The sequence below is a fragment of the Notamacropus eugenii genome, chromosome 6 (assembly GCF_028372415.1).
Source record: "Notamacropus eugenii isolate mMacEug1 chromosome 6, mMacEug1.pri_v2, whole genome shotgun sequence".
NCBI classification, from domain to species: domain Eukaryota; kingdom Metazoa; phylum Chordata; class Mammalia; order Diprotodontia; family Macropodidae; genus Notamacropus; species Notamacropus eugenii.
Genome location: NC_092877.1, coordinates 172,468,763 through 172,489,646, shown reverse-complemented (window position 1 = coordinate 172,489,646; position 20,884 = coordinate 172,468,763). Strand labels below are relative to the sequence as shown.

The 20,884-nt window shown below is 38.3% G+C and overlaps 3 pseudogenes; all 3 read left to right on the top strand.

The window, feature by feature from the left end:
- Positions 1 to 20,884, top strand: part of LOC140512186 (nucleophosmin pseudogene) — a 355,194-nt pseudogene that overhangs the window by 317,125 nt on the left and 17,185 nt on the right.
- LOC140510825 (ankyrin repeat domain-containing protein 26-like) overlaps positions 1 to 20,884 on the top strand; it is a 34,642-nt pseudogene that overhangs the window by 2,907 nt on the left and 10,851 nt on the right.
- On the top strand, positions 2,408 to 4,935 carry LOC140510827 (importin subunit beta-1 pseudogene; annotated as a pseudogene).

Below are 20,884 nucleotides of genomic sequence, written 5' to 3'. Positions count from 1 at the left end.
TTACTACCCAAGAGTAGCCTGGATAGAGAAATGAATTCCTGTCTCATTTCTGAGACAATCTGACTTTGTGAGCCTGTGTAAGTCATTTTAATTCTCAGTGCCACGGCTAACTCCCTAAACTCAAAATTGTAGAGGATTCAATCTACATCAATAAAGGGAGTTTATTGTCTGTGAGTTCCCTACATGGATCCAGTTCCCCCTAAATTAATATTCATTTCCTTTAGTCATTTAGATGAATATATTTAAATGGCATTCTATTCCTTATTTCTACTGGCCTGTCATTTAAATATGGCAATTTTAATCTAGGTTTACCCTGAACCAAGAGAAAATAAAGTTAGTAACTACAGAAATGTTATTTCAAGAAAATAGAAAACAGTTCAGAAGAGAAGAAGAACAATATAGCAAAGTAGTGAATCTAAACCAGCGACTTGAATGCACTCTCAGATCTCTGGAAGTTGAACTGAGACCTGTAAGAAATCATCTGCAACAGGTAAATTGGAATCTAAAGTCACTATTTCCATCTTTTCTTGTTAAGAATACTTATGGGTTCCCAAAGAGTGGGGAGATGAATACTGTCGTTTTTTGAATCCTAAAAATAGCTATGATTTTTATTTCTAGTATACGTAAGTTGGGTTCAATCATCTGTAAATATGTACTCATAAATACATAACAAAAAAAGAAAAGTTTCCCATATTTTGGCATTTGAATGTAAAATTACAGTATAAATACCCATGGAAAAAAGAAAATGAAGCTGGTACTTTTGAAAGTATGTCACACAGAAGAGAATCAGTATGGTGTACTGAATAGAGCTGGCCTCAAATCCATGAGAAGGAGGGTTCAAATGTTGCCATGGACACTTCCTGACTGAGTGACCCTGTTCATCTCAGTGGACCCCAGGCCAGAGGTTTCAAATTCCCTCAAAGCTGCCCACAAAACTCAGGACTAGGGGGATCTATTTGACAGCACTGCTCTATCCTCAGTTTCTATTCTTATAAATATAAATTTCAGAGCACATGGATAGATAGAAATTCCTTACCTGAAAATTCTCTAGGCCAATGAAATTGCAAGTTCAATCCCTTTTTCTGTTCCTTGTATTACACTTTAGCACCCATCCTTAGTCTTTCAGAATAGTTTATTGTTCTCTAGCATCTTTACCTTTTACCTATGCAATTCTTATGCAATTAACATTATTCAAGCCTTTCTAAATGGAGGAAAGGCTAAGTCTTCATTAGTGAGAGCACTGGACTGAACTTAAGATGAAATTCATAAGGATGAATGTAAAATCATATAATTAGATACAAAAATAGTTTCATATGTATAAACTGGGGAAAATATGATTAGATAGTATTGCCTCTGAGAAAATGCAGGAATCTTAGTCAGCTCTAAGCTGAAGCTGAGTCAGTGCTTTTGTAGGACCACCAAAAAACTAGTGTAATTTTGCCTCCCATTCAGAGAAGCATAGCTTCTAAACAGAGGAACTAAAAATGTCTCTTTTCTCTAACTTGAATAGACATTGCTTGTACTATTGAATTCATTTGTGGCTCCCACAGAATTATGGTAACATGTAAGCAGGATGGCAAACAGGATAAGGAAGGCCCTTGGAGTCTATGACATGTGAGGATCCATTAAAGGAACTAGAGATGTTTATCCCTATGTCTTCAAGTTGTTGAAGGACAGTCATGTGGAAGAAGGGTAAAATTTGCTCTGCTTCAGTCTAAGGGACAGAGCTAAGAGAAATGGATGGAGTGGCAAAAATGTACATTTTTAAAGTTAGTGTCAGGAAAAGATTGCTAACAAATAGAACCCCTACAAATAAAATGAATTTTGTTGAGAGATGGTGGCTTCCCCCACCTATGAAAACTTGAAACTTGGGCTGATAAGAGTTCTGTACATAACGATGGATATGGATTGGAGTGAACAGTTGTTGAGGTTCCTTTGCAATTTTGAAATACTATTCTTCTTGGTGCTTTTCATTTTCAGTTGCTTACTTTTCTTAATTTTTTAAAATCTATTTTCTGTCCTTGTTCAGATTCTATATTTCAGTTAAAGGTGAAATGTTTTTGCTTATTTTGAATGTAAAAGATGATTAAAAATTTTATGAAATTATTGTCCCCAGGTGGAAGAAGAGCTAAAAGACACTCAAAGACAACTTCTCCAGCAGCAGAGAGCCCGAGCTTTGCAAGCCTCAATTCTGAATAATCTTCTTTGGAAGCAGAGAGAAAAAGAAGCTGTTGCTTCCAAAACAGCTCAGACTTCTGAGGCATTCACTTTGGTAATTTTCCAATCTAATTACATATTTAAAAAGTCATGATTTCTGTTCTTCATTTTGGGGCATATTTGTCATCCTCAGTCATGTCCATCTATCTGCAGCAGACAGGTTGTGACACACGTGGTGACCAAAATCAGCATGGATAGTTTGTTTTCTTTGGTTTTTTCTTTTCTTTGAATGGAGTGATTGCTCCAGAGACTCTAAGTTACTCTTACTGAAAAAAAAAATCCCTGATTCTCGGTAGTTTCTCTGCCCTTTCTGGACATGGGAAAGGGGCAGCTCAACAGGGTCACTAACCCCTAGGGAGAGAAAGGAATGCCACCAGGCAGAAGGGGACACCTCATATACAAACCACTTTTCTTCCTTGATTAAGTAATTTCTTCTGTTTATGCTTTCCACTGCACAGAGTAAGAGTGACAACAAAACATGTGTTAATAGTTTTGCTCTACTTCACATCATTGTGTCACTCATGTTCCATGAAAAAGAAGGAATAAAAGTATTTTCAGGAAGAATAAACCACTTAGATTTCTGACATAAGGCTCTATCCACTACAAGGATTCACTCATTCACACTCATCATTGCTTAGCATGATAGAAACACACGTTTATCAAATGCCAAATTCAGAATTTTGCATTTTCTTCTTTTTTTCAACATGGTTTGAAGTAAATCCTTTGCGTGCTTGGCCCTTAGTAATCCTTTGGTGCCTGGGCACTGGAAAGCTTCATTTAACTCAGCTGCTACCTCTTCACCACCCTCCTCCTGGCTTTACAGAAGGGATCTCACAGGATGGAGCTTCTTAGCTTTTTGATATAGCTCTTTCCACTGGTCCTCAATGGGAACCAATGCTCCTGGAACAGTTTTACTATGATGGGAGTGCAATATCAACTTTTTATACTTTGGCCTCAATACTTCTTTCATTACTCCTTTAAAACTGGATGGCTAGGGCTAGGCTACCCTCTACTGACCACACTCCATGTCTCACTTTTCCCATCCCTAAAATGAATGATTTGGACAAGATAACTTCTAAAAGTTTTAAATCAATGATGCTGTGAAAATGGTATGGATTCATCAGAAGACAGAATTTTCCCATGACTTATACTAAGAAATTTTAAGACTGGGATGCAGCTGTCATGGCTTTTGGCTGCATCTTGGAAGGACCTGAGCCTAATCAATTCAAACCACTAGTTAGTCAGGCAATTCGCACTCACATAGAATTAATGAAAGATCCCAGTATGACGGTTCGAGACAAAACTGCCTGGGCAGTGGGCAGAATCTGTGAGCTGTTCCTTGAGGCTGCCATCAGTGGTGTCTACCATGCTCCTTTACTGCAGTGTCTCTTTGAGGGCCTGAGCACTGAACCCAGAGTGGCTTCCAACGTGTGCTGGGCTTTCTCTAGTCTGACTGAAGCTGCTTGTGAAGCTGCAGATGTAGCTGATGATCAGGAAGAACCAGCTACCTACTGTTTATCTACTTCATTTGAACTCATAGTCCAGAAACTTCTAGAGATCACAGGCAGACCTAATGGACACCAGAACAACCTGAGGAGTGCTGCATGTGATGCCCTGATGGAAACAGTAAAAAACAGTGCCAAGGACTGTTATTCTGCAGTCCAGAAAACGACTTTGGTCATCATGGAGCGACTGCAGCAAGTGATGCAAATGGAGTCTCAAGTCCAGAACATATCAGACAGAATTCTGTTCAAAGACCTTCAGTCTTAGCTCTGTACTACTCTTCACAATGTTCTCTGGAAAGTGCAGCACCAGGATGATTTGCAGATTTCTGACGTGCTCATGGCATCCTTGCTGAGGATGTTCCAGAGGACAACTGGGTCTGGGGGGGGAGGGGGATGGAGTTAAGAAGATGCCTTGATGGACGTGAGCACATTGGTAGAAGTGTTGGGTGGTGAAATCCTGAAATACGTGGAAGCCTTTAAACTCTTCTTGGGCATTGATTTGAAGAATTATGCTGAGTATCATGTTTGTTTGGCTGCTGTGGGCCTGGTGGGAGATGTGCCGAGCTCTACAGTCCAACATTTTACCTTTCTGTGAGAGGTGATGTGGCTGCTGTTGGTGAACTTGAGAAATGAAAATGTCCACAGATCTGTCAATCCACAGATTCTGTCAGTATTTGATGATATTGCCCTTGTGATTGGGTAAGAGTTAAGAAGTACCTTGAGGTGGTATTGAATACTCTTCAGCAGGTTTCCTAAGCCCAGGTAGACAAGTTGCATTACGACATGGTGGATTGTCTGAATGAGCCAAGGGAAGGGTGCTTGGAAGCCTATGCCAGAATAATCCAGGGATTAAAGGGAGACCAGGAGAATGTACAACTGGATGTGATGCTGGTGTAGTTCCAAATAGAACTTATTCTTTACTACATAGATCACATTGCTGGAGATGAGGATCACACAGACATAGTAGCAGCTTGTGCTGCTGGACTGATAGGAGACTTATGTACAACTTTTGGGAAGGATGTACTGAAATTACTGGAGACCAGACCCCTGACCCATGACCTAATAACTGAAGGATAAAGATCCAAGACGAACAAAACAAAAAAACCCTTGCTACCTAAACAACAAAAGAACTGAGGAAATTGAAGAACCAAACTTGATCTGTTACCTTTGGGATGACACACGAGACCCCCATTGGAAATCTCCAATCTTTTGAAAAACCTGGAAGTCAGGAGTATGCATGGATGCTGAATGTTTGGGAATGAGAGGATTGGAGAGTGAGGCTTGAAAACATAACACATTGAAAATCCTACCATGGAAGCAGCAGCAGCCAACAGCAGTACTGTTACTGAGCTAAGCACTGACTTCTGTAGAAAACCATAACATCAGCTGTCGTAGAAAAGAAACAAGTGATGGGATTTATGTGCTTTAAAAAAGAGAGAGAGAGAGAGAGAAAGAGAGAGAGCTATCTCTTCTAAAGAGAGTCTAGAACTAGCTTTTCTGTCAGTGCAGAGCAGAAAGACTAGTGTGGAAGAAAAGGGACTGGGTTCAGCTGTGGTGCTTTGTTGTTAAAGGCCTGACCTTTGCTACTGATGAGAGAGATGGAGCCTGGGTCTCGACCCCACCTTCGGTGTACCTTTGCCACGTGGCCACACAGTACATGTGCTGACTAAAAGGAAGGTGAGGGATTTTTTCAGTCTTATAATGAGTATGTGTGAATGAGGTGGTATCCACATTCTCAACTTCAAGTCATTGCATTTTGTCTTTTTCCCCAAAATAAAATGGGTTAGATGTTACATTTCATAAAACTAACTGAAGTTCTCTCTATTGATGCAACACAAGAGATGTAAAAATGAAAAAAAAAAGTGGAAAATTGCTCTTCAGGGTCTTTTTCTACTTTTTAGGGAAAACACTGACACATTTGGTTTCCATCCCAAGTGACACTTTTCATGATCTCTTTTCATCAAGGCACCTTTCCTAATATAGTTCAACTGTGAATGCAGAAGGGGGAAGTGAGAGGAGGGGAGGGAGAAAGACAATACTGGTTTAGGAAAATGAGGAAATGGTATAGAAAAACTGAGATTGTCAAAATCAGACTATAAAGACAATCCACAATGCACACCAAAATTTAAATGCTCAAAATTGGCAGCAGAAGGGGAAAGCTCTCTCCTAACTTGTACTGTGACAGTCTGAATGCCCCAAATGTTACTCCAAAGAGTAAAAAAAAAGAAAAAGCTAATAAAAAATAAATACAAGGACCACTACATTGGTCTGGAGCTAAGTAAGTGTATCAGAATAATGACTCTAAATGAAGATCCTTGTAGATCTAAATGTAAATCTTCAGCACCTAAGAGGAAATTAGATGTTGGAAAAGGGTGCTGGGGAGTCCAGTGGAACCGAGTGAATAAGAGTCATGGAGACCCAAGTATATGTCTGTAGGTCACCTACTTGAACTTCCAAGAGTCAAAATGGCAGAGTGATTGGTAAATGCTCTCTCCTACTCCCTTTGTTGGCCTTGAAAGAACCATAAAATATTTCCCCAGAAAAATCCTGGATCAGTGGGATCAAAAAGGGGCAAACAGTCTCTTAGTACTTGAGGCTAGAAAAATCACTAAGGAGAATTCCTCTTTCTGTGGTGGAAGGGGAGCAATGCAGGACTGGAGCTGTCCCAGAAAGCTGTACCTCAGTGAACCAAAAGGAGATTCAGAGGCCAGGGTGGTGGAGCCCTGCAACCACCAACACCAGGACCCCAGGAGTGCCTCAGCACCCTAGGGGAAAGAGGAAGGCACTAGGGCAGACAGGATCGCCAACTGCTGAGTTTGCCTTTGCTCTAGCTCAGCGAGGAGGGGGCCCCTAGACAGACCACCCCTCCACCACACTTAACAAGTTAGCTCCAGGGCAAATCCAGGGAAACACAAAAAGACTTCACCTGGACTCTGCTTTCTCACACCAGCAAGCACAGCACCAGGTTTTTTAGCTTCTAGTTGAAAGAACCAGAGGCTGCAACACACAAAACTTCATCATGATGAGTAAGAAGCAAAGTAGGAAAGAAAAGACCACAGAACCTTTCTATGGGGACAAGGGGCAAAAAGACCAAAGAGGTCAGCATTGAGACTGTACTCCCATCTGAAACTTCAAAAGGGACTATGAACTGGTTGCAGGCACAAAGAGCACTCTTGGAAGAGCTGAAGAAGAATTTTAAAAGCCAGATTAGAGAAACAGAAGAAAAACTGGCCAATGATTTTAAAAGTATTAAAAAAGAATTCACTGAAGAGAATAGCTCCTTAAAAAGGAAAACTGGACAAATGGAAAAGCAGATGAAAAAGTTAACTGAAGAAAACAATTTGATAAAAATTAGAATTGGGCAAGTAGAAGCTAATGACTCTATGGGACAACAAGAATCAGTCAAACAAAATCTAAAGAATGAAAAGAGAGGAGAAAATGTAAAATACCTACTCGGAGAAATACCTGACCTGCAAAAGAGTTCCAGGAGAGAAAATCTAAGAATTATTGGTCTACCGGAGAGCCAGGATGAAAACAAGAGCTTGAAACACATCTTCCAGGAAATCATCAAGGAAAATTCCCCAGAAATTGTAGATCTAGAGGGCAAACTAGTCATTCAAAGTATCCCATTTTCACCTCCCGAAAGTGATCCCAAACTAAAAACACCAAGGAATATTGCTGCCAAATTCCAGAGCTATTAAGTGAAGAAGAGAAAGTAATACTGGCAGCTAGAAGGGAACCATTCAAATATTGAGGAGCTACAGTCAGGATTACACAGGACATGGCAGTTTCTACATTAAAAGATTATAGGAATTGAAATATGATGTTCCATAAGGCAAAGGAGCTGGGACTACAACCAAGGATCAATTACCCATCCAATTTGAGCATAATATTTTAGACAAGGAGATGGACATTCAATGAAATAAGAGATTTCCAGACCTTCTTGATAAAAAGGCCACAACTCAATAGAAAATTTGACCTTCAAACACAGATCTCAAGAGAAGCATAAAAAGGTAAGCAGGGGAAAAGAAAAAAAAAATCTTGTTATTCAATATGGACAAGCTGCTTATATCCCCATCAGGGAAGATGGTACTTGTTAATCTTGAGAATTATATATTTATAATGAAGTATAAAGGGGATATACATAGCTAGAGGGAGTGGGTATAAAGTAAATGATGTGATGCTAAAAATATGATTTCAGCATGTGGAGGTATTGTAACAGAATATGTGAAAAGGAGGAGGCAGAAAATGATAAATTACATCACAGGAAAAGGCACAAAATTATATTACAATAGAGGGAAAGAGGGGAGGGAGATTAGCATTGTTTGAGAGGTACTCTCACCTGATTTGGTTCAAGGAGGGGACAACAAACTTAACAAAGTCTACAGATCTAACTAGTTCTATAGGCAGTAGGAGGGAAAGGGGAAAAGAAAGAGGAGTGGAGGCTAAAAGGGAGGCAAGAAATAGTAATGGTAAAGGGTAGTAAAGGAAGGAGGACTGAAAAAAGGAAGGGAAGTGGTGGTCAACACTTAAAACTATTGTGGAGGGGTGTGTGTGATTTTCCTTTATTGTTGAAGAAGACCATGCCATCAGAGAAATAATGACATGACTTGCACTTGACTTTGTTTTGAGTGAGGGAGGGCCATACAGGTCACCAGCTTCACTTCTTCTCTAGAGCCATCTGAATCCAGTGACTAGGTAGTCATCAGGCTGCCTGGAGATGACCCAGAATGAGGAAATTGGGGTTAAGTGATTTGCCAAAGGTCACACTGCTAGTGAGTGTGAAGTGTCTGAGGTGAGATTTGAACTCAGGTCCTCCTGACTCCTGCACTGGTGCTGTATCCACTGCACCACCTAACAGCCCTTGTGGAGGTGAAGGGAGAATTACCAGCACAAAAGGTGGGAAAGTGGATGGAGGGGAAGACACATTGTAATCATAACTGCGAATGTGAATGGGATGAACTCTCCCATAAAATGGAGATGGATAGCAGAATAGATCAAAAACCATAATCCAACAATATATTGTCAAATAGAAACACATTTGAAATGGGAGGATACAAACAGGGTTAGGGTAAAAGATTGGAGGAGAATATATTATGCTTCATCTGATGTAACAAAAGCAAGGGTAGCAATCCTAATCTCATACAAAGCAAAAGTAGGAAGAGATCTAATAAAAAGAGATAAGGAAGGAAACTATATCCGACTAAAAGACACCATAGACAACAAAGCAGTATCATTAATGAACATATATTCTCCAATTGGTATACCATCCAAGTTCCTGGAAGAGAAGTTAAGGGAGTTACAGGAAGAAATGGATAGCAAAACTATACTAGTGGGGGACCTCAACTTCCCCATTTCTGAACTTGATAAATCTAACCTCAAAATAAACAAGAAAGAAGTTAAGGAGGTGAATTCAACTCTGGATAAGGTAGGTCTCGGTACAAAATTGAATGGGTATAGAAAGGAATATGCTTTTTTCTTAGTGGTACACGGAAATATACAAAAATTGACCATGTGCTGGGTATAAAAACCTCAGAATCCAGTCTAGAAAGATAGAGATAGTCAGTTTATCCTTCTCAGATCATAATGAAATAATATATGCAATGAAAGGCCAGGAAAAGATAGACCAAAAAATTAATTGGAAACTAAATAACCTAATCCTAGAGAATGAGTCAAATAACAAATTGTAGAAAAAATCAACAATTGCATTCAAGAGAATGACAATAATGAGAAAACACACGAAATCTTATGAGATATTGCAAAAGCAGTTCTTAGGGGAAGCTTTATATCTTTGAATGTCTACATGAATAAAGTAGAGGAAAAAAGAGATCAATGGATTGGGCATGCAACTGAAAAAGTTAGAGAAAAAAACAAACTGAAAATCACCAAGAAAATAGCCAAATTGGAAATAGTGAAAACGAAAGGGGAGATGAATGCAATTGAAATTAAGAAAATTATTAAACTAATCAATAAAACTAAGAGATGGTTTTCTGAAACAAACGGTAAAATTGATAAAATTTGGTCAATTTGAATTAAAAAAAAGAAAGAACACCAGATTACCAATATCAAAAATGAAAAGGGATGAAAAGAATGAACTCACCTCCAATGAAGCAGAAATTAGAATAATAATTAGCAATTAGTTTGCCCAAAAATATTCCCATAAATTCGACATTTAAATGAAATGGAGGATTACTTTATTATTATTATATATAAATTTTTAATGTTCTATAATAACTACCTAAAACTTAGATTTTTACCCACCCACACCTACCCCCCCACCCCCATTCCTCCCCAAGATGACATATGATCCTACATGGGATCTACATATACTTTTCCTATTGAATACGTTTTTACTATAGTCATGCTATGTAGATGAACTAAAATAAATGGAAGAAATCATATAACAAATCAAAACATAATACACACACACACACACACACAAACATGATCTGCTACATTATAGTTCTTTCTCTGATTGCAGAAGGCATTTTGGCTTAGAAATTCATTGGGAATTTTTTTTTAGAGCATTTTTTTATTATTTTTTAATGTTTAACAATCACTGCCATACAATTGAGATTTTATCCCCCCCACACCTACCCCCCACTACCCCCCTTCCTCCCCATGGCTGCATACGATTCTGTATAGGTTCTACATATACTTTCCTATTGAGTATATTTTCACTATAGTCATGCTATGTAGTCAGACTAAAATAAATGAAAGAAATCATATAACAAATCAAAACATGATACACAAACACATACACATACACAAACATGATCTGCTACATTTTGTGAATGACTTCCATATTTCTTTCTCTGAGTGTGGAAGGCATTTTGCCTTGAGAACCACCATTGGGATTTTTTTTTATTTTTTTTATTTTTTAATGTTTAACAATCACTGCCATACAATTGAGATTTTATCCCCCCCACCTACCCCCACTACCCCCCTCCCTCCCCACGACTGCATACAATTCTGTATAGATTCTACATATACTTCCCTATTGAGTATATTTTCACTATAGTCATGCTATGTAGTCAGACTAAGATAAATGAAAGAAATCGTATAACAAATCAGAACATGATACACAAACACATACACATATACAAACATGATCTGCTACATTTTGTGAGTGACTTCCATATTTCTTTCTCTGAGTGTGGAAAGCATTTTGCCTTGAGAACCACCTTTGGGATTTTTTTTTTATAAGAAGTTTTTGCGTTATTACAAAAATCCAAGTCTACCAGAAAAAACTCTCACACACTGTGGTCGTTGCTGTGCACAAAGTTCTCCTGGTTCTGCTCCTTTCACTCAGCATCAGATCATATAAGTCCTTCCAGGCCTCCTTGAAGTCTTCTTGTTCATCATTTCTTATGGTGCAGTAGTACTCCATTACATTCATATACCATAATTTATTCAGCCATTCCCCAATTGATGGGCATTCCCTTGATTTCCAGTTTTTGGCAACTACAAAGGGTGCAAGTATAAATATATGTCAGACCCTTTCCCATTTTTCTGATCTCTTGGGGATACAGTCCTAGTAGAGATATTGCTGGGTCAAAGGTTATGCACATTTTTGTAGCCCTTTGGGCATAGTTCTAAACAACTCACCAGAATGGTTCGAAGAGCTCACAGCTCCACCAATAATGAATTAGTGTTCCAACTCCTCCACATCCTCTCCAACATACCATTTCCCTATTCTGTCATGTTTGCCAATCTTATAGATGTGATGTGGTACCTCAGAGTTGTTTTGATTTGCATCTCTCCAATCAAAAGCGATTTAGAGCATTTTTTCATATGATTAAAGATATCTTTAATTTCTTCCTCTGAAAATTTCCTGTTCTTATCCTTTGAACATTTATCAAATAGGGAATGACTTGTATAGTTGTACATTTCAGTCAGTTCTCTATATATTCTAGAAACGATGCCTTTATCCCTGCAATTAGCTGTAAAAATTCGTTTCCAATTTACTACATCCCACTGAATTTTGGTTGCATAGGGTTTGGTTGTGCAAAAACTTTTCAGCTTAATGTAATCAAAATTATCCATCTTACATTTTGTAATGCTTTCTATCTCTGCTTTAGTCAAAAATTCTTCCCTTCTCCATAAATCTGATAAATACACTATTCCTTTCTCCTCCAGTTTGTCCATAGTATCAATCTTTATACCTAGATCATGTACCCATTTGGACTTTATTCTTGTGTACAATGTCAGCCAGGGGTCTATGTCTAGTTTCCACCACACTGTTATCCAGTTTTCCCAGCAAATTTTGTCGAGCAGTGAGTTCTTATCCCAGAAGCTGGGATCCTTGGGTTTATCAAAGAGGAGGTTGCTTTATTCCTTGCCTACTGTGTCTTGAGTGCCAAGTCTATTTCACTTGTCTACCCTTCTGTTTCTTAGCCAGTACCAAGTGGTTTTAATTGTTGCTTTATAGTATAATTTGAGATCTATTAGCGCTAGACCACCTTCCCTAACATTTCTTTTCATTAGTCTCTTTCATATTCTGGACCTTTTGTTCTTCCAGATGAATTTTGCTATTATTTTATCCAGCTCTAGGAAATAATTACCTGATTGTTTAATTGGTTTAATTGGCACTAAATGATAAATTAACTTAGGTAGAATTGTCATTTTTATTATATAAGCTCAGCTTACCCATGAGCAACTGATGTTTTTCCACTTACTTAAATCTGACTTTTTTGTGCAAAAAGTGTCTTGTAATTGTGTTCATATAGTCCCTGGTTTTGTTTTGGCAAATAAACTCCCAAGTATTTTATTCTGTCTACCCTATCTTTAAATGGGATTTCTCTTTCTGTCTCTTGCTGTTGGACTTTGTTACTAATATATAAGAATGCAGAAGATTTGTGAAAGTTTATTTTGTAACCTGCAAGTTTGCCAAAGTTATTTATTATTTTAAGTAGTTTTTTACTTGAGTCTTTGGGATTCTCTAAGTAAATCATTATATCATCTGCAAAGAGTGATACCTTAGTTTCTCCTTTGCCCATTCTTATTCCTTCAATTTCTTTATCTTGTCTAACTGCTACAGCTAACATTTCAAGTACCCTAATGAATAATAATGGTGATAATGGACATCCTTGTTCCACCCCTGATCTTATTGGAAATGAATCTAGATTATCCCCATTGCACATAATGCTTGCTGAAGGTTTTAGGTAGATACTGCTTATTATTTTATGGAAAGCTCCCTTTATTTCTACGTTCTACAGTGTTTTTAATAGGAATGGGTGTTGTATTTTGTTGAAAGCTTTTCTGCATCTATTGAGATAATCATGTGGTTTTTTTAGTTGTTGATATGATCGATAATGCTAATAGTTTTCCTAATATTGAACCAGCTCTGCATTCCTGGTATGAATCCTACCTGATCATAACGTATTATTCTCGTGATAAGATGCTGTATCTATTTTCCTAAAATCTTATTTAAAATTTTTGCATCTATATTCATTAGAGAAATTGATCTATAATTTTCTTTCTCTGTTTTGTCTCTTCCTGGTTTAGGTATCAAAACCATATTTGTATCAAAGAAAGAATTTGGGAGGACTCCTTGTTCCCCAATTTTTAAAAATAGTCTATATAGTATTGGAATTAACTGTTCTTTAAATGCTTGCTAGAATTCACTTGTGAATCCATCTCACCCTGGAGATTTTTTTCCTAGGAAGTCTTTTTATGGATTGTTCAACTTGTTTTTCTGAGATGCGGTTGTTTGTATTCAACTTCCTCTTCTGTTAATCTGGGCAATTTGTATTTTTTAAAAAATACTGGTTCATCTCGTTCAGATTATTGAATCTGTGGACATAAAGTTAGGCAAAGTAATTTCTAACTATTGTTTTAATTTCCTTCTCATTGGAGGTGTTGACCACTTTCATTTTTAATATTAGTCATTTGATATTCTTCTGTCGTTCTTTAAGCAAATTGACCAAAGGTTTATCAATTTTTTTAGTTTTTTCATAAAACCAACTATTGGTTTTATTTATTAATTCAATAGTTTTCTTAATTTCAATTTCATTAATCTCTCATTTGATTTTCAGTATTTCTAATTTGGTATTTACTTGAGGATTTTCAATTTGCTCTTTTTCTAGCTTTTTCAGTTGTGTGCCCAGGTCATTGATCTCTTCTTTCTCTATTGTATTTATGTAGGCATTCAAAGATATAAAACTTCCCCTAAGAACTTCTTTTGCAGTATCCCATAAGATTTGGCAGTTTGTCTCATTATTGTAATTCTCTTGAATGAAGTTGTTGATTGTTTCTATGATTTGTTGTTTAACCTACTAATTCTTTAGGATTAGATGATTTAGTTTCCAATTGATTTTTGGTTTATCTTTCCATGACCTTTTATTACATATAATTTTTATTGTATTATAATGTGAGAAGGATGCATTGATTATCACTGCCTTTCTGCACTGGATTGTGAGGTTTTTATGTCCTGGTACATGGTCAGTTTTTGTAAATGTGCCATGTACCACTGAGAAAAGGGTATATTCCATTCTATTACCATTCAGTTTTCTCCAGAGATCTATCATATCTACCTTATCCAGAGTTTTATTTACCTCCTTAATGTCTTTCCTGTTTATTTTGAGGTTAGATTTACCAAGTACAGAGAGGGGGAGGTTGAGGTCCCCCACTAGTATAGTTTTGCTATCTATTTCTCCCTGTAACTCCCTTAACTTCTCTTCCAGGAATTAGGATGGTATACCAATTGGAGAATATATGTTCATTAATGATACTGCTTTGTTGTCTATGATGTCTTTTAGTCGGATATAGTTTCCTTCCTTATCTCTTTTTATTAGATCTCTTCCTACTTTTACTTTGTATGAGATTAGGATTGCTACTCCTGCTTTTTTTACATCAACTGAAGCACAATATATTCTGCTCCAGACTTTGACCTTTATCCTGTGTATATTCCCCGGTTTCAAACGTATTTCTTGTAAACAACACATTGTTGGATTACGGCTTTTAATCCATTCTGTTATCTGTCTTCGTTTTATGGGAGAGTTCATTCCATTCACATTCACAGTTATGATTACAATGTGTGTATTTCCCTCCATCCTCTTTCCCACCGTTTGTGCTTTTAGCTCTCCCGTTCCCCCTTCCCCCTTCCCCTCCTTAATAGTTTTCACTTTTCACCACCTCCTCCTGCAGCCTTCCCTTCCTTCTTTTAGCCCCACTCCGTTTTACTCCCCTTTACCCTTAATGTTTCTTCCCTCCCTTTTAGCTTCCCTCCCCTTTCTTCCCCTTCCCCTCCTACTGCCTATAGAGCTAGTTAGGATTATCTACTTAAGTTTATTGTTCCCTCCTTGAAACAAATCGGATGAGAGTACCTCTCAAACAGTGATCATTTCCCTCCCCTCTTTCCCTTTACTATAATTTTGTGCTTCTTCCTAGGGTTTAATTTACCATTTTCTGCTTCCTCCTTTTCACACCTCCTTTTACAATCCCTTAGCATACTTAAATCAATTTTTAATATGACATCATTTACTTTATGCCTGTTCCCTGTATGTATATCCCTTTTATGTTTCATAATGGATGCACAATTCTGCAGATTAACAGATATCATCTTCCCTTATAGAGATATAAACAGTTTGCCCAAACTGAGTAAAAAATTTGTTTTCTTTCCCCACCATTTACCTTTTTATGATTCTCTTGAGACCTGCATTTGATCGAATTTTCTATTAAGTTCTGGCGTTTTTGTCAGCAAGGTCTGGAAATCCCTTACCTCCTTGAATGACCTTCTCCTTGCCTGAAATGTTATGCTGAACTTTTCTGGGTAGTTGACCCTTGGTTATAGTCCCAACTCCTTTGCCTTATGGAATATTGGATTCCAATTCCTTTGATCTTTTGATGAAGAACCTGCAAGGTCCTGTGTGATCCTCACTGTAGCTCTTCGATATTTGAATTGTTTCCTTTTTTTTTAACTTTTTATTTAAATATATTTGTTTAAGTTTTAAAAGTTCATTTCCACAAAATTTTGGGTTCCAAATTTTCTCCTCATTTCTCCCCTCCCCCACCCCAAAACATCTAACATTCTAATTACCCCTATCACCAATCTGCCCTCCGTTCTAACATCCCTCCCTTCCCTTATCCCTATCTTCTCTTTTGTCCTGAAGGGCAAGATAAATTTCTATACCTCATTACCTGTATTTCTTATTTCCTAGTTGCAAGAACAATACTCAAGAGTTACTCCTAAAACTTTGAGTTCCAGCTTCTTTTCATCCCTCCGTCCCCAGCCATTCCCTTCGAGAAGGCAAGCAATTCAATATAGGACATATCTGTGTAGTTTTGCAAATGCCTTCCATAATAGTCGTTTTGTGTAAGAGTAACTATATTTCCTTCCATCCTATCCTGCCCCCCATTTCTTCTATTCTCTCTTCTGATCCTATCCCTCCTCAAGATTGCTGCCTCCTCCCACTGTCCTCCCTTCCATTATCTCCCCCACCCTGCTTATCCCCTTCTCCCCCACTATCCTGTACAGTAAGATAGGTTTTCATGCCAAAATGAGTGTGCATTTTATTCCTTCCCTTAGTTAAATGTGATGAGTAAGCTTCATGTTTTTTCTCTCACTTCCCTCCTTTTTCCCTCCACAAAGACTGAAAAGTCTTTTACTTGCCTCTTTTATGAGAGATAATTTTCCCCATTCCATTTCTCCCTTTCTCCTCCCAATATGTTTCTCTCTCACTGCTTAATTTCATTTTTTTAAGATATGATCCCATTTTATTCAATTCACGCTATACTCTCTGTCTCCCTCTGTGTGTGTGTGTGTGTGTGTGTGTGTGTGTGTGTGTGTGTAATCCCACCAACTACCCAGATACTGAAAAAAGTTTCAAGAGTTACAAATATTGTCTTTCCATGTAGGAATGTAAACAGTTCAACTTTAGTAAGTCCCTTATGACTTCTCTTTGCTGTTTACCTTTTCATGCTTCTCTTCAATCCTGTGTTTGAAAGTCAAATTTTCTTTTCAGCTCTGGTCTTTTCATCAAGAATACTTGAAAGTCCTCTATTTCATTGAAAGACCATTTTTTCCCCTGAAGTATTATACTCAGTTTTGTTGGGTAGGTGATTCTTGGTTTTAGTCCTAATTCCTTTGACTTCTGGAATATCATATTCCACATCCTTTGATCACAATGTAGAAGCTGCTAGATCTTGTGTTATCCTCATTCTATTTCCATAATACTTGAATTGTTTCTTTCGGGCTGCTTTCAATATTTTCTCCTTGACCAGGGAACTCTGGAATTTGGCCACAATGTTCCTAGGAGTTTCTCTTTTAGGATCTCTTTCAGGAGAGGATCAGTGAATTCTTTCAGTATTTATTTTGCCCCCCGCTTCTAGAATATCAGGGCAGTTTTCCTTGATAATTTCATGAAAGATGGTGTCTAGGCTCTTTTTTAATCAAGGCTTTCAGGTAGTCCCATAATTTTTAAATTGTCTCTCCTGAATCTACTTTCCAGGTCAGTTGTTTTTCCAATGAGATATTTCACATTATCTTCCACTTTTTCATTCTTTTAGTTTTGTTTTGTGATTTCTTGGTTTCTCATAAAGTCATTAGCCTCCATCTGTTCCATTCCAATTTTTAAAAACTGTTTTCTTCAGTGAGCTTTTGAACTTTCTTTTCCATTTAGCTAATTCTACTTTTTAAAGCATTCTTCTCCTCATTGGCTTTTTGGACCTGTTTTGCCAATTGAGTTAGCCTATTTTTCAAGGTGTTATTTTCTTCAGCATTTTTTGGGGTCTCCTTTAGCAAGGTGTTGACATGCTTTGCATGCTTTTCTTCCTTCTCTCTCACTTCTCTTCCCAATATTTCCTCCACCTATCTTACTTGATTTTCAAAATCCTTTTTGAGCTCTTCCATGGCCTGAGCCCACTGAATATTTATTTTGGATTTTGAGGATATAGAAGCCTTGACTTCTATGTCTTTCCCTTATGGTAAGCATTGTCTTTCCTCATCTGAAAGGATGTTCACCAAGAAAGTAACCTTCTAAAGTCTTATTTTTGTCCCTTTTTTTGGTCATTTTCCCAACAAGTTACTTGACTTTTGGGTCCTTTGTCAAGAGTATGGTATACTCTGGGAATCTGTAAGATCTTGGTTCTTCCAATGTGGCACGATCAAGAGTGTACTGGTCTGGATGCAGAGAGGGAGGTTTGTGCCCAGAATGTTAGCAGAGTGTCCTCTCCACAGCCACCTGGCCTCCAGTTCCCAAGTCAGCACTAGGGGCTGATTTTCAGAAAAGCTGGATGGGCAGGGCCGCCATTCAGTGTGAGACAAAAACCAGGTAGCCCAGGGCCTCCACACAGAGCAAAGGCAAGGATCAGCTCTTCAATGCCCCCAGGGTTTTTAAGCTCCAAAAATATATGCGGCTGCTGTGCCTGCCATGTAGCGTTTGAGGCAGCTGCCTGCTGCAGGAGCTGTGGGAGGCCCTTCTCCCTTCCTAGCCAGGTAGCAAAACCCAGTCACTGACCTTTGGCCCCTGTGGATTGAGGGATCCTCGAACCCCCTTCTGCTGGGACTGGGGATTCCACGACTGGAGATCCCACCCCCAGTGGCAGTTCGCAAGCCATGAGCTGTGTGGCCAAGGCTGAGCTGGGCTCCACACTCCACTCCACATCCATTGCAACCCACGTTTCCCATGGGCCTTTCAGGTCACCCTGGGCTGGAAATCTCCTCAACTCTGTTATTTTCCACTTCTGCTGCTCCAAAAGTTGTTGAGAGTCCCTCTCTACAGGTATTTTATGGCCTGTGGGGGGAGACCCTGCGTATGTGTGTCTTTCTACTTTGCCATCTTGGCTCCACCCCCTGAATTGTTTCTTTCTGGCTGCCTATAGTATTTTCTCTTTCACTCGATAGCTCTGGAATCTGGTAACCATATTTCTTGGGGTTTTGAGTTTGGGATCTCTTTTGGGAAGTAAACGGTGGATTTGTTGACGACAATTTTGCCCTCTGAACCTAGCAGTTCTGGGCAGTTTTCCTTGATAATTTCCTGGAAGAGATTGTCCAAACTCTTTTTTTCATCATGGCTTTCTGGCGGGCCAATAATTCTTAAATTTTCTCTCCTGGATCTATTTTCCAGGTCAATTGTTTTTCCAAGTATATATTTCACATTTTCTTCTATCTTTTCATTCTTTAGATTTTGTTTGACTGATTCTTGCTGTTTCATTGAGTCATTAGTTTCTGCTTGCCCAATTCTAATCTTTATCATATTGTTTTCTTCAGTTAACATTTTCATTTCCTTTTCCATCTGTCCAATGTTTTCTTTTAAGAAGTTATATTCTCCAGGTAATTCTTGTGCTTCTTTTTCCACTTGTCCAATTTTTCAGTTAGGTTTTCTGTTTCCTTTTCAATTTGACCAACTGTTCCTTTTAGGGAGTTATTTTCTCCAGTTAATTTTTGTACTTCCTTTTCAATTTGCCCAGTTTTCCTTTTCAAAGAGATGTTCTCTTCAGTGAATTCTTTTTTTATAATTTTAAAATCATTGGCCAGTTTTTCTTCTATTTCATTCTTCAGCTGTTCCAGGAGAGCTGTTTGTGCATGTGAGCAGTTCCCAGTCCTTTCTGAAGTTTCAAATGGAAGTACAGTCTCAGCACTGACCCCTTTGGTATTTGTGTTTTGGTCCTTATCCCCATAGAAAGATTCTATGGTTTTTCGTGCTTATTTTGTGATTTTTTATTCCTGATGGTGATTGTGTGTTGTGGCTTCTGGTTCTTTCAGTTAGAAGCTGCATAACTCTGTGTTGAGCTGATGTGTGAAAAAGCTAAGAGCAGGTTTTTGTTTTGTGTTTCCCCAATCAGCCCTGAATTTAGCTTGTTAAGTGTGGGGGAGGAGTGGTCTGGTCACAGGAGATCTCCTCAGTTGAACTGAGGCAAAGACAAGCTCAGGGGATGGTGATCCCAGCTGCCCTATTGTCTTTCCGTTTCCCCTGGAGTGCTGAGGCATGCCTACATGCTAGTGTGGGTTCCCACTCTTCCTGGGGCTCCGCTCCTGTCGCTGAGGCTTTCCTGGGTCCTGTGTCCTTCCTGTTTGCCTTCACTACAGTAGAAGAAATCCCCCTTAGATATATTCCTAGCCTCAGGTGTTATGAGACTATTTGCCCCCTCTGCTGTTCCCACTGATCCAGGATTTTTCTGAGGAAATATTTTATGGTTCTTTCATGGTCATCAAGGGGGGAGGAGAGAATATTTACTGATCGCTCCACCATGCTAGCTCCCAGAAGTTGAAGTAGGTGACTTAGTGATGTTTAATATGCTGGCTGAAAGTCTCAGGAGCTGCTGTGCTGATATGTGGTGCTCAGCAGCAACCACTCCTTCATCTCTGCTGGCCTCCTACCTTCAGGTGCTGCTGCACTGGTTCCATCTGCTGCTCTCAGGTTTCCCGGGGCCCTTCCACTGTGCTGTGGGCTCACCCCTGTGGAACAGATCCCTCCCATGGACCTTCCTTTCTGTCCTGGGCTCCGAATCCACCACAATCTGTCTCCCACTGGATTCCACACCTCCAAAATTTGGTCAGATTCTCCTTTCAGAGTTATTGGAAGAACTTGGTCCAAGAGCTTAAGTGAGTCATTGCTCTCATTCCTCTATCTTGGCTCCGCCCCAGAGGATTATTTTAATTATATATATATATATATATATATATATATATATATATATATATATATATATATATATATATATATATATATATATATAATTGCCCAGATTAATAGAAGAGGAAGTTGAATACTTAAATAACACCTTCTCTGAAAGGGAAATTGTACTAGCTATCAATGAAGTTACTTGGAAAAAATCTCCAGGGCCAGATGAATTCAAAAGTGAATTCTATGAAATATTTAAAAAGAGTTAATTCCAATATTATGTAGAACATCTGGAAAAATTGGGTAAGAAGTCCTTCCAAATTGCTTTTTATGATACGAAGATGATTTTGATACCTGAAACACAAGGAGCTAAAACAGAGAAAGAAATGTATAGACCAATTTCTCTATTGAATATAGATGAAAATTTTTAATAAAATTTAAGCAAAAAGAATATAGCAACTTATAACAAGAATAGTACATTATGATCAGGTAGGAGTCATAACAGGAATGCAGATCTGGTTCAATATTAGGAAAACTATTAGCATTGTTGATCATATCAACAACAAAAGAAGGAGAAACCACATGAATTTCTCAATA